The 16,173-nt window shown below is 45.9% G+C and overlaps 1 protein-coding gene across 3 annotated transcripts in view; it reads left to right on the plus strand.

Annotated features, from left to right (window-relative positions):
• Positions 1-16,173, plus strand: part of FAM168A (family with sequence similarity 168 member A) — a 78,949-nt gene that overhangs the window by 994 nt on the left and 61,782 nt on the right. The gene's annotated exons all lie outside the window — the stretch shown is intronic.

A 16,173-nucleotide genomic window follows, 5' to 3' on the forward strand; every position in this document is an offset into this window, starting at 1 on the left:
TTTCATAAAATGTGAGCTGTGAAGTGGTTGTTGATTAGGGCTCAAATTGAGGAGGGATGTTGAGCAATGTAAAGAAAAAGGAAATTAGTACTAAGAGGCCAAATGCTTATTTTCTTTTTTTTTTCTTTTTTTCAGTTCTTTCTGCTTTTGAATTTTAACTGTTTCCTCGATTTTCTTGACCTTTATGGAGCATATAAAAAAAACCCCCCAACCTACAAATGCTCTGCAGATTTGTTTTTGTAAGATGTGTGTAGTTATCAAAGGACTTATATCACTCAGCAATGTGCATTTTGCATGAAATATCTATTAAATCTGATTAACTTTTGTTCTGGAAGTTGAAAATATCAACTTACCTGGTTCTGCATCGCGACTTTTTATTTACCCGAGGAAATGGTGATGATTTTCAGAAGGAATCTTTCCCAAATCATGTGGCCTTTATTTTAGGGAATGTGGGGCAAGGGTTACAGATATTATTGCTCAGATCTGGGGGGTTTTTGGTGTATCCTTCAGCTGATTAAAATTCCTGGTTGGTAGCAAAGACACACTTTTTTTGGAGAGGTGGAATCGCATCCATTCTCCTCTGGAACAAAGGGATTGGAAGCAGAATGACTGTGTGCCACAAAGGTGTTTGGGATTTGTTCAGTAGTGGGAAATATTCCTTGGAATGAGAAACTTAAATCATACTTATTGTATCAAAACTAATGTGGAATAACTCTGGGATATGGACTTTTAGGGGGAACATGTGGAGATCCTTCCTGATCATCTGTCAAATTCCACGTGAAGTCTGCATTGCAGCAGGTGAACTATCCAGGGATTTTTAAAACCCCACTGTGCAGTTGAGTTTTCCTGGTCCCTTAGTTCCATAAGTCATGACAGGGATAACAGGGAAAACCAGGGAAAACAGGTGATGCTGCTCTTGGTGCTCCTGCAAGCATTCCTCAGGCAAATAAAACCACTTTGGAGCAGCAGCTCTGGGAAAGGCCTTCAGTACCTCCACTGAAAGCATAATTAAAACCATAATTAAATTGAGCCTAAATTGAATTATCCAATCTGCTGGAAGAGCTCAGGAACCTTGGCTTGGACATGGAGGTGCAAATGCAGCCACTGCAGGCATGGGAAGGGGGTGTTTGATCCAGGTTTGGGAAGCTTTAATCCAGGTTTTGGGAAGCTTTAATCCAGGTTTGGGGAAGCTTTAATCCAGGTTTGGGGAAGGTTTAATCCAGGTTTTGGGACGTTCTCGAAGGCAACCACTGTGGAATTGGATCTCCTTTCTGGGGAAGTGGGACATTCCCTACTGGAATGTCACCAAGTCCCACCTGCCATGAGGGCTGTGGGTAAACATAATTCCACCTTGCTGAAATCCAGGTGTTTTTGCCACAGGCATTTCAGACCTTTCTGGAGGAGAAAAAGGTTTCCACCCCTGAGCTCTGAGCACATTCCCAGCTCCCAGGCTGGGAGCAGTGGATGAGCTGCCAAAAGGGAAACACCGCTTTTATATCTTCCTTTCCCTGCTCCCTCTTTCCTTCGGTGCGGATCAGGATCCTCATTTATCTCCAGCCCTGCCTTTGGGGCCTGATTGTATCTGCAGAGGCCCCTGGTTTCCCTTTCCGCAGCACAAGAGCTCCCTGTACTTTCTGTTTCCTCTGCAATCCATAAAGTCTCTCCATGTGCTGCAGCATTCCTGTGTTTTGGTCCTGCATTAACTCCCTGATGTGCCCACACCGGGATCTTCCTCATCAACTCGGTTTTACTCCTTAAAATCCATAAGTTCTCATGTTCAGTCCATAGAAATTCCGAAATGACTGAATGGGAAAAGTCTTCTTGCCTTACTTTATGATATTTTTCCAAACTACTTAAACTGCATTTTTGTGCTGGTTCCAAGTGCCAGTGGATTGGTCCCGTGGGATGTTCCTGGATTCTCGTGTCGCTCAGGGACCAGGGGAAGGTTTTTGTTTCAGTGATAATAAATAAAATCCACCTGTCTGGGGTGGGGTTTTTTTGCCTGTTAAATCCCTGAATTAAAAAATACTGACTCTTAAAAGTTCCATCTCCTTCCATGGGCAGGGACACCTTCCACCAGCCCAGGTTGCTCCAACCTGGCCTTGGACACTTCCAGGGATGGGGCAGCCACAGCTTCTCTGGAAAACTTGTGCCAGGGCCTCCTCACCCTCACAGCCAGGAATTCTTTCCCAATAAAATTTGTTTAAGCCTGATTTTTGGAGGAAGTAAGGATGATATGGCTTCTAAGGTATATCCAGCATTTGCAGATCTTCTGGAATTCGTGGAAGCTCTTTATTTTTCATTCCCTGTGTAGGGAATGAGCTGCTGTTGAGGCTGATGGAGCTGAATGGATTTTTTTAGGGTGGGAGTGGGACTTGGATAATTTTCCCCAAAGCTCCTCTGAGTTTTGTTTCCTAAGGATGTGCTGGAAACCCTGAGCACTGCACAGGAATTTCAGCTGACTCTGTGCCTTTCATGGAGAGGAAACTTTGGGCCTGTTGATGCTCCCCAGAAAAACATTTAGGAAATTACCCCCATGGGATTTGTAAAAGCTGAATAAAAACCCCACATTCCCGTCCTTCTCCCTGTCTTTCCTTCCTCTCCTGGACTGAAACAGTCACGTGGAAACCTGGAAGGTGGGGAAATGAGAAGTGAGAGCAGAAAAAGGGGGTTTATCTTGCCTTTCCTACCTTGTCAATAGGAAGATTAATGCTGGAGTGTATTTGGAGGCTGAGCATTTTTGCCTCCCTTGTCTCAGCAAGGGTTAGAGATTTGGGAGGATTATTGGAGACAAGCTTTGAGTATTTTATGAGAGGAAAAGTACTAAACTGGCAAAAAAAAATAATAATAGATGCCATCGTGCCTGCTAGGCATGTCTAATTCTTGGATAAAATGGATAAAGATTGCCGACTGCAGCACAAGTTAAAATAGACCAGAAAAGGGTTTTTCCTTCTAATTTGCTGTGGAACTTAATAAAAAAGATGTGCTTTTTTTTTTCTTTTTACAGCATCAGGTTCTTTATCTGCCCCAAATTAAAGCCCAGGGTTTGGGCTTTCTCTGCCATCAGATTCCAACTCCCTGAGTTCGATCCCATCATTGGGATGCAGGAAACACATCCTGGGGGCTGCTGGGAAGTTCCGAGTTCCCTCATTTTCCAGTTGGTTTTTTGCACTTGGATTTGCAGGCAATGACAACTGGCTTTTTTTTTTAATGGACAAGGGGATCTAGGGGGTTGTTTAAAACAATGAGTTATGCGGTTGTTTAAGTCAACCCCCAGGATGCCCAGGGCGGTGGGGAACGTTTTATTCCGCAGTAGTTTATTCCACAAATAATATTCTTCTTTTTTTTCTTTTTTAATGAGACTTTTACCAACAGTGTTCCACTTGTTTTTGAGGTTGTGTGGAATAGGCAGCTGGAATAAGGTTTCCACTTGGATTTGGGCTTGTTGGAGGAGGAGCTGATGTGGAACAAGAGTGGCCAGTGCTGAGTTCAGACTGAGGTGGCCACTTGGCCACCTAAACACTGTCCTAAGTGTCACCCTGACCTCTTGTTGTGCTTCCAGGGAGAGGTGAAACCAAGGCAAGAAAATGCTTCTATAAGAATTATTTGTTTGTATATTTTGTTTTTATCTTTTTGTTACTGTTCATATATTTAAGCCCTTGGAAAAGCAAATGTAGGGGAGCAGCTCAGGAGTATCTTCCCCACATGGTTCTGCTTTCCAGGACTGCTGGGGCAGACAGCAGGGACAGGGTGGGTTCCTGAGGGATTCCAGGGAATGGGGGGACATCCCTACCTGTGGGAGAACCTTGGAGAGAAGGAACAATGTGGGTGGTAAAAATTGGCACAGGTTGCCCAGGGAGGGGGCAGCTGCCCCAAACCTAGAAGTGTTCAAAGTGTAATTTGAATTAATTTCCAACTACTGCTTCCAAAGGCCTTTTCTTGTCTGATACCCAACAGCTTTTCCCTTAGGAGGGAACCCTCGATTCCATAATGGAATGGTGTTTATTGTGGGCAGGTTGAACTCATGGCATTGTGCTGGGAGCCTTGAGCAGTTTCTTGCCTGGCAGTGCCTCAGGTTGTGGCTTTCAGCTTGTGTTCCCTGGATTTACAGGACTTTCCCCACCTCTGAAATGGTGCTGGGCTCTACTCCAGCTCCCTTTGGTGCCGGTGATTTTCCATGGCTGGCTCTTTTCGTCGCCATCCCCAAATCTGTTCCGTGTGTTTTGGTGACATTTCCAGTGAGAATTTTTTAATCAAGCTCAACAAAAGTTTGCCTGTTCCATTTCAGCACTTCCCTTCCTCTCCCTGGTTTGGGATCTCCTGGAAGGATGACATCACTTTGTTTGCCAAGGCCTATTTTCCATGACATGGAGTTAACTCTCGTTAATTTGGTTCCTGTTCTTTATAAATCCAGATCAGTTCTGACTCAGTTTTCCCTCATTTTGTCCAGAGCATCCCTGACAAATTGGTTTCTAATTTTTCCTTAATATCTTCCCGTTTTGGAGGTGCTCAGCCTCCTGAGGAAGCTGCCAGTAGCTGCTTAACCAATTCAGCTCAAAGCTTTTCCAATATCTTGGATCTTTTAGGAAGGAATTCTTCCCTGTGGGGAGGGGGAGGCCCTGGCACAGGTTTCCCAGAGAAGCTGTGGCTGCCCCATCCCTGGAAGTGTCCAAGGCCAGGTTGGAGCAACCTGGAATAGTGGGATGTGTAACTGGCACAGGGGATGGAACTGGATGATCCTTAAGGTCCCTTCCCACCCAACCCCTCCTGGGATTTGCTGGTGATTCTCCTCTTTACTGAGTGCCACCAACCGGTTTTGGTTTGACACAGTTTGATCTCCAGTCACCCACTTTTTTGCTTTATCCTGTAATTGCTTTTCTGGAAATTGTTAACTAATTTTTCCAGTGTCTTCCCATTGATTGTGAGGGGAGTTAAATCTCTGATTTGCTTCAGAAGCTCTTCCAAGCTCTGTAGCTGTTTCCTTTTTGATCCCAAAGGCACTTTGAAACTTTTGGGAGCGAGTATAAGTGGATCATCTATATGCAAATTCCTTAATTTTTCCCCTCTGTATTTGTAGAAAATCTGCATCTTAAGTGATGCCTGTTTTCATCCCAGTTGGACTCAGTATCTCAGAGGTCTTTTCCAGCCTAAGTGACTCTGTGATTACGTTGGTGTTTCGTCGAGATGAGAACTCAGGAGCACGAACGTCACCCAGAAATCAATTATTGCAATCAGCCATTTCACAATCGTGATTCAATTACTGAGATAGATTTAAATGTCTACTCTTTTTCTCTGCTGTCAAGGCTCACCAGAGTCCAGTGATTTCTGCAGCTTCACTGCTCGTGATGAGGCCCAAATCAGTGACTCGGTGGGAGAAACTGTCACCTGGGATTTCGGGAAGCCGATCTCCCGTAATTCCTTGTGGCATGAGAATTTTTGTGTCCCTTCTGCCTTCTCTGTGTTTTTTTTCCTCCCTCTTTTTTTTAGGGATAGGCTGCAGCCGTGGCTTCCCTTTCCTATCTGAACTGATTTTCCAGTCCAGTCACGTGCTCCCTTTTTTCCTGCTGCCGGTCAGGATTCCATTTGTTCCTGCTCGTTATCCCGACCCCACGGATAGAACAGAAGCTTCATTTTCTTTATGGACACTCTTGCCTGACTTTGAACCTCGTTTCCCCTTCTAAGTGTCCTTCTCCTGTGTTTAGCTCATCCCTTTCCTGGATGCATCAGCAGTTTCATCTGGGAAGGTGTCTTATTAGTGGGAAAGGTGCTGGCTCTGCAGTTCCCGGCCTCTCCCTTCCCTGCAATATCGTTCCATCACTCAAATCCACATATTCTCCCATCAGCCTTGTTCAGTTCCACGACCTTTCTTTGGGGCCTTCTCTTGCTTTTAGTGCCGGATTCCTGTTGTAGCTCTGGGATCAATGACCTGTGGATGCACCAGGAGGCTGTGGATGGAGTGTGGAGTGAGCAGTGTTGGCATTTTGAGGCAGCATTTCCTGACTATTCCCGAGCCTGGAAAAGCCGCTGCCTTGCTTGGAAGCAGATTCCTGCCTGTTTGACAGGCAGCTCCTCTAGGTTTCTCTTGGCACCCTCAATCCAGTGGGAAGAAAAAGCCTGGCATGCCAGCATGCAAAGATTGCCAAGCCTTTCCTTAGACTTTCCTTTGGAACTCTTTTCCAGGATCCCTGAAATCTTTCCTCCTCTGCTTAGTTCCAGCTGACGCCATTGCTGCTCCCGGTGTGCACAGTTCCTTTTGACCTGTGGGAAGAGGAAATCCCTGGCAGCCAGGTATTCCTGGGAGGCAATCTGTGCTGGTGCCCAAGGCACATTTGCAGAGGCTGGAGAAAGCAGCAGGAGCCCATTTTGCTCCGTATTCCAAGGTCATCTTTCCCTGTCAGCACTAAGGACGTGCTCACGTGCGCGCAGAGCTTTTCTGTGACTTCCACTCAGGTTTTCCTCTGGATGTCCTTGACTTTCTCCTGCTTTCCCGATGCTCTTCCCTGCCTCTGGTCCATGTATTTTCCCCTTCTCCCTACACACAGCCTGAGGCTCTTTGTGTTCAGCCCTTGGGAGGCTTTTTCCCTCACATCTTTTTAGACCGTTTGTGGCTGGCTTTAACCATTTCATCCCAAATTCCACTGTCTTCCATGGAGAGTTTTTGGGGATGAATTCACCATCTGGGTCAGAATTGTGCTGAACTTCTTCATTCAGGGGAGATCTCCCAATTCTCCAGCCTTTTGTGCTATGAGTTGTATTTTGCCGGTGAGGAACCACGTTCCCGTGATCCCATCGTGGCATTTACTTCTTTCCATGCCCACAATTCCCCTCTAATTCCCAAACTGCATAAGCAGTGCCTTGGTTTCCCATTTGGAATATGGCAAATATTCCATAGATGAATGGAATCTATTCCATAGATGAATGAAGCCTTGGAAGATGCCACAGTGGCGATGTCCCCCCTTGCTTGGAACAAAGGAGTGGGAATGTTGTCCCTCTGGTGGTGGTCACCTGGTTGGGTTCCTTCACGTTCCCTATGTGGAATTTCTCCTTTTGAAGCACCAAATTATTCCTGTCCTATGGAAATGTCTCTCTGTGACATCAGGACTGCAGAGTTTTTCTCATTGTGGTTCCCAGTCTAGGCCGGTGCCTTCGATCCGCCAAAGTCCTGATTTAGATCTTATCTCCATGTGAGATGAGACCCCGTTCCCTGGGATGTGCTGGCAGCCAGGATTAGCTGGGCTTTGCTTGCCAATCTTGTTTTTCAATCTGAAAGGACCTCGGCAGAGCTTTCTCCTGGGGCAGGGAGGGCATTGATTCGGGAATGTGTTTTTCTTGTTGTTATCAGGATTTTCTGGCTATGGAGATAAGCCAAGGGGCTTATGGATCCTGGATTTTGCTTCCTGCTGTGCCACCTGGAGAAAGTTGTGTCTTCAGTGTTTTTAGTTTTTACTTGGCCTGAAAAGCCCTGTGATTGTTACCTTTTTATTATTATTTCATATTTCTTGCTTTCTGTGGGTGTTTCTGTTTATTAAAAGGTAGTGGGAAGAACACCGGGGAAAACAATCCAATTTTGGTTCCTGCACATCCTGAGATGCTGGAAGGGATCCAGAAATATGGGCTGGCCTGGGGGAGGAGAAAACAGGGCAGTGTTTCTTTCACTGCCTCAAGGTAGATTCCAGGAGCTGATTCCTGTGGTACTTTTAGAGATGTTGCCATTGAGTAAAGGGGGAGCAGAAAAAAAACCTGGATATTAAATTTATTTCAGATTTGTTCTCCTGAAGATGCTCTGATGGAGATCAGCACCCTCTGCAAATCTTTTTATATTGAAATAATGTAATGGGAGTATCCATTTTAAGGTTATTGGGGAGTATCCAGAGTCTATTCCTGGTTCCCAGAGCGGAAATCTGTTTGAATTGGAGCAGTTTTCTGGGAGTCATGTTTCCTGCCAGAGTGGGAACAGGAGGAATGAGCAGTAGCAGGAGAGGTTATAAAACCCTCAGGCATTTTACCTCCATTTCAAGGAGCGGGATACAGCAAGAAACCACAAAAATTGGGAGACTCTGCATAAAGGATTCAAGGACACCACATCCTAAACCTTCCCAAAATACCTGAATCCATGGGGATGTAGTTCCAGAGTTCCCTTCTGTGTTTGTTTTATTGAGTAGAGAGGGGCTAAAAATCCACTGGTGCCACAAATAGCACTGGAGATTTTGTTCCTGGTTATAATTAACCCTGGTGATTTCTTCCTGGTTTGCTTCATTTTGGATTTGTAGGGAACAGAAAAAAAAAACAAACCACCAACCCAATTAACACCAGGAAGTGAATTCAAAGAAACATCTCTTAAAAGTGGTTTTATAAAAGAACTGAGGCAGCCAAACCTCAGTGACTAAAGGGGTGACTTGAGCTCAGCCTTATTAGAGCAGATCTATTTGCAAGTCCCAGTCAAGTGAATATCAACTTAATATTGAGTTAATAATGCCTAAATAAGTTGCCAGGTTTTTTTGTCTTCACTGGGAAATTAAATCCAGTTGACTGTGCTTAAATTACTGTTGTCAAATTAAGCAGCAGCACTGAGAAGTATCCGTGATAAAACCTCCAGGGATGCATCCAGGGAAGCTGTTCTTTCACTTGTATCTCAGCAAACTGGACTTCTGAGGCGTTTTAGGACCAAGTGATATTGTCATTAGGAGAATTGGCAGCATGTTATCAAATAAAGATGATAATAATCACCTTATAAACAGGTTATATTTATATTATAACCAGGTTATATTATTATTACAAACAGGTTATCGAAACCAGGATGGGTTTTAGAGGGGTTGCAATGAACTAGCAGTGTATCCAACAGGATTTTGGGAGCCTGGAGTAGAGAAGGGAGACCTCAGAGCCCATTCCAGTGCCTAAAAAGGCTCCAAGAGAGCTGGAGAGGGCCTTTTGTCATGAGTGATGCTCCAAGGGTTGCTGTAAACACCAGGGTTGGTGCTGTAGCAAAAAAGGCAATTTTTTTTTTGTTTGGTTTTGTTTTTTTTTTTTTTTTTGGATTGAAGGTTTCTGAGCAAGAAAATACTTAGAAGAGAACAGATTTCCTTTCTGTGTTTGGTGCCTGTGACTTTCCTGATTTCCATCTCGGCATCTCGAAATAGCTCCCAGATCAGTCGGAGGGGAAGGGAAGAACCACAAAAATAGGCTGAGGACTAGAAAAAACATGCCTAAGTCTGGCTTAGCACAGGGAGTGTAGGCAGGAGGGGAGTTTTAGGCAAACTCTGATCCCTCTTGGCCTTTAAACTGATGGAATCCTGAACAGTGTTTTCTTCCCAGGGAGGAAGAACTGTGGGAAGTCACCTGTGGTTGTGACCCTGAGGTAGTGTGAGGAATCGAAATATTAATTTTTACTGACTGGAACCTTCACCTTCAAATAATCACCTGGTTCTAGGAGAAAATTCCTGTGGAGGATGGCACTGTGGGAAGGGGTGTTTGGGATAGAGCTCAAATTAACTGGAGCTGGAGACAGGCGTGGAATTGTATTGGAGGGGGATGGAATTGTATTGTTGGGAGTTAAGGGAGAAAGTCTTATTTATGGAATAAATCTGTTCCCTTAGATTGGATCACAGAACCCCCTGAATACTTGCTGTGTGCACACCAGCTGTAAACTTCCTTCCTCCCCAAAGTGATCCCATCCCAACCTTTGGAAAAGAATTTAGGAAACTGTAAAAACTGGAGTTCGAAGGGTGGGTAAAACAAGAATCCTGTGAGGGCTCGTGAGCAGCAAGACAAAGGCTCTGAAATCCACAGGCTCCAGGTGATGTGTTGCATTCCTGGATGGCTCCAAGTGGTCTTTGAAGCCAGACTTCCCTGAGGGACAGGCAGACATGATTCCTAGAGCTTTCCACAAAAAATGCCACGTGCATTGATCAGTCTTTGTCTGCATTTCAAACTCCTTCCTGCCAGTTCTGCCACCACAAGTGCTGCTCTGACTGATTTGGAAGGGATCTAAGAACACCTCAGATGTATTGTCAGGAGAGTCAGGGCTAAATAAATCCTAGGAAAGATGAGATCCCAGCAAGTGCTCGGATAACACAAGCAGCATTAATGGCTTTTAACCTGTTTTCTGAACAGTGGGACGGGATTGATCAAAGAGAACAATTCCTCTCGGTGGCTTCTTTGTACCAAGGGCTGGAAATGAGCAGCTGAAGGAAGAAATTCAGGGCTTAGGGAAGAACCTTGTGAGGGAAAAAAACTGGAGTGGGAGGTTATGAAAGTGCAGGTTGCCAGCTCTGTCCTCTTTGTCAGCCTTTCCTGTCGGGATCTGCTGTGGAAGTCTTTGGACCAGATCCTGTAGCCTGGATAGGTACTTGGAATTTTATTTTAACATTTTTTGATTTTTTTTTTTTTTTTTTTAAATCAAAGACCTGTATTGTGCTGTGAATAAGATTTGAGTTTCTGGAAAGCTGGTTTCCTTTGCTATCCAGGGAAAAAAGAGGTGGAAGGCTGATCTCTCAAGGGAGGTGACTGTGCTTGAGCATCTGGGAAGAAAGGCAAGTGCAGATTTCCATGTGCCTCGCTCTCTGCAAATAATGTTTTCTGCAATTCCTGCTCCTCAAGTCAGGATTTAGGACTTTGCTTCCATACCTGATTCTCGTTCAGGGGAAGAAATTGAGAATTTCCCAACGTTTCAGGAAAAAATGAGACTGGAAATGAGCAGGGGAGCTTAGGGATGTTTAGAATTCCTGGAATATCCTGGATTGGAAGGGATCCACGAGGATCAGCAAGTCCAGCTCCTGGGAGTTACATTGGCTGTCAGAAAACAGTGGCTTGAACAATTCCAATTGATGCAGGTTGCAATGTCACTGAAACCAAGCAGAGATGGGAGAGAAATGGATAGTAAATTCATCCATCCCAGCTCCACTTTTTGGCTCCACAATTTTCCTTCCAGTCCTAAAGAATGGTCCTGTGCATTTAATGCATTGAAAAACATATGTCCACTTGATTTTAGCTGCAGAAATGGGGGTCCAAAACTCCTGTCCTTGATGGAAATGTCGTTTTTGCAGTGAAATTTTGCCATCCCACTTGCAGAACCGCATAAGGAAAAAATCCTGGGATGATATTCTGCCTTTTTTAGTGCCTTTTTTTTTTGTTTTTTTTTGAAAAGATGTTGCACTGATTAATCCAACAGTGCTGGGCTTTCATTTAGCTCAACCCGAACAGCAGAGCTGGGGATAAGAATAAATCCAAATGTGCTCCTTCAATACCAATACAGGAGATTGATTTTGTGCAAACGTTGCAGGAAGAAACATGATTTAAACCCATTTGTTCCAACCCCAGAATAACAACGTGCAAATTGTGATCACTCTGCCCTCCAAGTGTCAGCTTTAATTTGAATCTTTCCTAAACCACTTGATTGTTGAATATTGCCAAGGAATTTAACCCCCTTGGAAGAAATCAGAGAGAATCCTGCTATTGAGTTAATTAGGTACAAATTTGAGTGGGGAGTTTTTTGGTTTTTTTTTAATAAAGATTAAATGATCTATTCAACTCTTTTAGGCCTCGCTTGAGATACACACACCTGTGTCTGGCTTGTAGAGGATTTTCCTCATTAATTAAGAGCCCTTTCCTTGTGTTATTACTTAATTGGGTATCACGGGGAAGCTGATGAGACAATGAAATGGTTTTAATTGCACACAAACTAAATGATACTTCACTGGTGGAGTGTTCCGTGCCATGACCCCGCTGGTTCTGCCCTGCCAGCAATGCCAGGGCTGGCTCAGGAGGGAAAGGCAGCTGGAAAAAGGCACAAACACAGGCTGGGGGGGTGTGGAGGGATGGGGAGCAGCTCTAGGTGGAGGATTTGGGGATGCTGGGGAATGAAAAGGTGGATGTGATCCAGCCCTGAAACCTTCCTGTGCCCTGAGCTGATCCAGCAGGGCAGGGGGGGATTCTGCCCCTCTGCCCCTCAGGTGAGACCCCCCCTGCAGAGCTGCCTCCAGCCCTGGGAACAACAGCACAGGGACATGGAGCTGCTGGAGAGAGTCCAGAGGAGGCCCCGGAGATGCTGCCAGGGCTGGAGCCCCTCTGCTCTGGAGCCAGGCTGGGAGAGCTGGGGGGGTTCCCCTGGAGAAGAGAAGGCTCCAGGGAGAGCTGAGAGCCCCTTCCAGGGCCTAAAGGGGCTCCAGGAGATCTGGAGAGGGACTGGGGACAAGGGCTGGAGGGACAGGACACAGGGAATGGCTTCCCACTGCCAGAGGGCAGGGTTAGATGGGATAGTGGGAAGGAATTCTTGGTTGTGAGGGTGGTGAGGCCCTGGCACAGGTTTTCCAGAGAAGCTGTGGCTGCCCCTGGATCCCTGGGAGTGTCCAAGGCCAGGTTGGAGCAACCTGGACTAGTGGAAGGTGTCCCTGCCCATGGATGATCTGTAAGGTCCCTTCCACCCCAGACCATTTTGTGATTCCAGAAATCACTCACTTTTCTATAGTTAACTCTCCCTGTTTTTTAGACTTATTTCCAAAATCTCCCATGTTTGGCAACATTCAGTTTTGAACCATCAGAAGGATCTTGGCTGTTGTTATAGGGATTTATGTTTTCCTGCAGTTTCAGGCCCATAACTGCAGAGGTAAACTACCTAACTTCTAACAATTAAATGTAAGACTTGCTTTTTATGAGTGTGCTCAGGTGGCTGTGGACAACCTTGCGTGGGAGCAATACATTTATTCTTAAACTTTTGGGATTAGTCACTATTTCTGCTTCTTCAGACTCCTTCATTTTTTTCTTTTGGGAGGGTGGAAATGAGAGTAAAAGGAAGAAAAAGCTCTTCCTTGTGTCATGTTTCCCTCTGCTCATCTTTCCCAAGCAGCAGGGAGACGTGTCAGCACCATGAATTATGGATGGAACTGCAGCCCATGGAGTGCTGAGTATCCACACTGGGATTAACCTGCTTCATTCATCCCTGCACAGCAGAATTGCCTGTGGGATTGGGAAAACCCCAAAACTTCACATTGTCAGTGTTCGTTCAGCCACAGGAATTAAATTCTTCCTTTCCCCCTCCCCCATTTTTTCCCCTTAAACATCAGATTTCCATGGAAGTCTTACAGGAATTTTCAGACCAACCCAAATTTTGATGTTTAGAAGCTTTGCTTGGGAAGTTAGTCCTGGATTATACTGGTTTAAAACTTGGCAAGAAGAAGCTGGAGAGCTTTGGCTGCTCCATCCCTGGAAGTGCCCAAGGCCAGGTTGGACAGGGCTTGGAGCAACCTGAGCTATGGTTGATGGTTATTTCATTTACCTACTTTTGCACTGCTGATTTTAGATACATTTAAGTGAAATATCTCAGATTGCTCATTTAAATAATTTGCTTGTAAACCTATTTTTATTTCTTTGGGCTTCTGTTCTCCTAAAAGGAATTTCTCCTCACTGTTGGTCCAACCTTTTGAATGTCAGTCAGACACTGTTGTCTTTTCATTAAAATTCAAACTCCTTTATTTTGGCCATTCTGTGCACACTTAATTAAACAGTGGCATCTAATTAGTAATTTGAGAGTCTGTTTAATTTTTTATTATGCAGGAAACAGAGGATGCTGCATTTCAGTGGTGGTGTGTTGTAGGAACTAATGGCAAAGTCCCCTTGGAAACTGGAATTCCCGTTGATATGGTGTGGGATACACAAGTGTTTGTGTTCGTGGAACTGCTTTGCATTTGATGGATTCCTGGGAAAAACAACGGAGTGTGGGATGTCAGCAGCAGGATTTAATTGACAGATAGTTTCATAGAATCATGGAATGGTTTGGGTTGGGAAGGACCTTAAGGTCCAGTTCCACCCCCTGCCATGGGCAGGGACACCTTCCACTAGCCCAGGTTGCTACAGCCTGGCCTTGGACACTTCCAGGGATGGGGCTTCTCTGGAAAACCTGTGCCAGGGCCTCCCCACCCTCACAGCCAGGAATTCCTTCCCAATATCCCATCTCTCCCTGCCTTCTGGCAGTGGGAAGCCATTCCCCGTGTCCTGTCCCTCCATCCCTTGTCCCCAGTCCCTCTCCAGCTCTCCTGGAACCCCTTTAGGCCCTGGAAGGGGCTCTCAGGTCTCCCTGGAGCCTTCTCTTCTCCAGGTGAAGCCCCCCAGCTCTCCCAGCCTGTTCTGGTCACTGTAGACTAGATTTTAGAAGGGTTTGTGTGGTCCTTTCCCTTTTCCTGCCCTACCTCATCCTCACAGAAAGATCTTGGCTCCATCTCCATTCAGTGATCCAGCCCCTTTTGGCAGCTCCACACTCGCTGCTTCATCCCTGGAATTTTGTCTAGCACATGCAGGTGGGAGAGCCTCTATGTGCTTCCCATGAGGAATACTGTCCTGAGACTGGTGGGACACATCCTGTAGGAAGCAGAACCCGGACTGGGCTGTTTGGGCTCCTCAGGTCCTGTGGAATCAGCCTTTTCTCCCTCATATTTCCGTGCTTTCAGAGTGTTTTATGGAACTAAATGTTTGAAATGCAGATCCATCCCCCTGGCAGTTCCCAGCCTGGATTTGTCCCAGCTGATGGCTCCTTTCCTCCATGGAGAGGCTTCAAAAGCTGCCCTGGGAGCACTTGACATTCATGGTTGTTCCAGGAGGGTCATTAATGCAGCGCTGCCTTCGAGTTCTTTGGGAATTCAAGGGGCCGATTCTCTCCTTTGGAGCTGGGTAGGAATTGTAATGACTCCAGCTTTTGTGGTGTGTGTGCACATCCAAACCAGGGTTGGAGTAACGGGTGTGGTGGCAATTAAGATCAGAAAGGAACGTTAGATCATCGTGCTAATTAGGAGTGAATGAGGTGGTGGGAATTGTGAGCAGAGAACTGAGTGCACACTGGGATTCCTTAGGGATGGACTCTGCCACAGGGAAACGGTGGGAGAGAAGAGGGTGGCAATTGCTGGTGCTCACTTAGGCATAGTTCCTGCAGCAGAGGGAGAGAGGGAACGGGACTCCCACTTTCCTGGACTTAATCTGCTCCTTGGGCTGATCCTGAGCATGTTGGGCACGATGCCCTGGGGTGCCTGAGATGGCGCTCCAGGAGAGCTGGAGAGGGACTGGGGACAAGGGATGGAGGGACAGGACACAGGGAATGGCTTCCCACTGCCAGAGGGCAGGGTTAGATGGGATAGTGGGAAGGAATTCTTGGCTGTGAGGGTGGCGAGGCCCTGGCACAGGTTTTCCAGAGAAGCTGTGGCTGCCCCTGGATCCCTGGGAGTGTCCAAGGCCAGGCTGGAGCAACCTGGGCTAGTGGAAGGTGTCCCTGCCTATGGCAAGGGGTGGAACAATCTTTAGGGTCCCTTCCCAGCCAGACCATCCTGTGATTCCTCCTAATGTGAGCCTGTGGTGTTCCTCAAGGAATGGCTGTTTTTGGATAAGACTAACCCAAGTACCAGCCTCGTTTTCCTTGTTTCTGGCTGCCAGCTGGATGTGGGATCATGGATTGCTCTCCTTTGAGCACAGTGGTCAAGATTGTTTGAATTCCGTTCAGAATGGAACTGTGTGTGTGTTTGGTTGCAATTTTTGCCTTAATATGTGGCTGCAAGTCTTTTATAGACTGCTCAGAGCCTCCAAAAAAACAAAGCGATGTAAAATGGACTGACAGGTTCCAAGAGCAGGAGGGACTGACATAATCCTCTGTTTGGATGAGAAACCATCCCAAAGCTTGGAATGGAGCATTGTTTTGGTCTTTTGGAAACACTTAATAGCCAAGTAAAGACAGCAATTCCCACCAAGGCAAATTTGATGCCCAAAGAGAGGAAGGAGGATGAAGAGGAGAGAGGAGAATGGTGAAAACACAGACCTTTCTCCCTCCTGGGCAGGGAACAGTCCAAGATTCATTAAATCCCGATGAATCCTTCAGATATGAACTTGGAAAGCTCTTTGTTGGCTCAGCCTTTTATCTGCTCAGACCCTTCTATTTTATCTCCTGAACTTCCAGGGCTGCAAAAAGCCTTTCAGGCCAATTTAATATGGAATAAAAGCAAAAAGCCTGGTTTGATTCCACACCAGGTCGGTCAGGCAAGAGTTAGAAAAGTCTAATTAGACTTGTAATTGGAATGTGTGTGAGACAATTAGTTTTTGTAAGTGTGTGTAATTTAATCCAAAGGAAAGGGTCAGGAGGAACTCGCTGGGAAAGAGGTTAAGGAATAACATGTGGCATTCTTGGGCCTGCTGCTGCTCGTG

Source organism: Pseudopipra pipra, chromosome 2 (assembly GCF_036250125.1).
Source record: "Pseudopipra pipra isolate bDixPip1 chromosome 2, bDixPip1.hap1, whole genome shotgun sequence".
NCBI classification, from domain to species: domain Eukaryota; kingdom Metazoa; phylum Chordata; class Aves; order Passeriformes; family Pipridae; genus Pseudopipra; species Pseudopipra pipra.